The sequence below is a fragment of the Calidris pugnax genome, unplaced genomic scaffold (genome assembly GCF_001431845.1).
Source record: "Calidris pugnax isolate Ruff unplaced genomic scaffold, ASM143184v1 scaffold335, whole genome shotgun sequence".
Lineage (NCBI taxonomy): Eukaryota > Metazoa > Chordata > Aves > Charadriiformes > Scolopacidae > Calidris > Calidris pugnax.
In genome coordinates this window covers 833,275-834,288 of record NW_015091148.1, presented here as the reverse complement: position 1 = coordinate 834,288, position 1,014 = coordinate 833,275, and the positions used below count along the sequence as shown (strand labels likewise).

The following is a 1,014-nucleotide window of genomic DNA, read 5'->3' as shown; positions in this document are numbered from 1 at the left end:
CCTTTTCTGCCCCCCCCTCCTCCCCCCCCGCCCCTTCTCAGGATTACACGAGTGTAAACACCACCACGCGTGTGCAGGGACACACGGGATGCTCCGAGAGGGGGGAGCCCGGCCCGGAGCGCCCAGCCCGGTGGCGGTGGGGTCCCTGCAGCCGGGACCGCTCCCTCGCGAGGGAAATGGATATTTATTAAATGTTAATTGACATTAATACCCTGAGACGGAGCGCGCTGGCGACGGAGGGCAGCGCGGCCGCCCGGCGGGACTGAGACACATGTGCGGGGGGCGCAGCCTGTCCCGGCGCGTCCCCCGCTCCCGCGGAACGCTGCGCGGGCCTTCCGCGGAGTTGCGCTGCCCTGAGCCGCGGCAGCGTCCCGGAGACCCCCGGCAGAGCTACGCCGGGGTCCCCAAAGAGCCTTCCCCCAAGGCGCGGAGCACACCGCCCCCCTCCGCGGGTGATGTTTTTCGGGAGGTGACACAGGCGAACGTGGTCCCCCCCAGTATCCATCCACCCCTCCCTCCCTCTCTCCATCCATCCCTCCCTCCCTCCATCCCTCCATCCATCCATCCCTCCCTCTCTCCATCCCTCCATCCCTCCCTCCATCCCGACTCCGGCCGAGGTGCCACCGTATTAAGAGCGGGGCTTTTAATTGCAGCGGGAATGATGTGCTGCCGTTTTCTGGAGGCAACACGCTCCCCTTAATTGCAGTGTCTGGGATATTGGGGTGAGGGGGTGGCAAATGAAGGTTTTTGCAGTCCAACAGAACCCAAACCAAGCTTGGAGGCGCCTCCCATAAACAGTTTCTTTCAGAATCTCTCTCTCTACCTACACGGGGGCAGCACAACCTCCATCCGGTAAATAGAGGAGAAGAAGGGGCTGCCCATTATTTCTGCAGCTCGCTCTGTCCCCTCCAAGACAAACTGCCTTTTGCACGGCACACACACGGCCCCGGCAACACCAATAAATATTTAAAGCTAAAAAGGATGGCTTTATGGCGGGGAGGGGGGGGTGCGCGG

General features: G+C 62.5%; 1 protein-coding gene across 3 annotated transcripts in view; it reads right to left on the bottom strand.

The window, feature by feature from the left end:
• HOXB7 (homeobox B7) overlaps positions 1 to 1,014 on the bottom strand; it is a 5,229-nt gene that overhangs the window by 2,488 nt on the left and 1,727 nt on the right. The window lies entirely within an intron of this gene.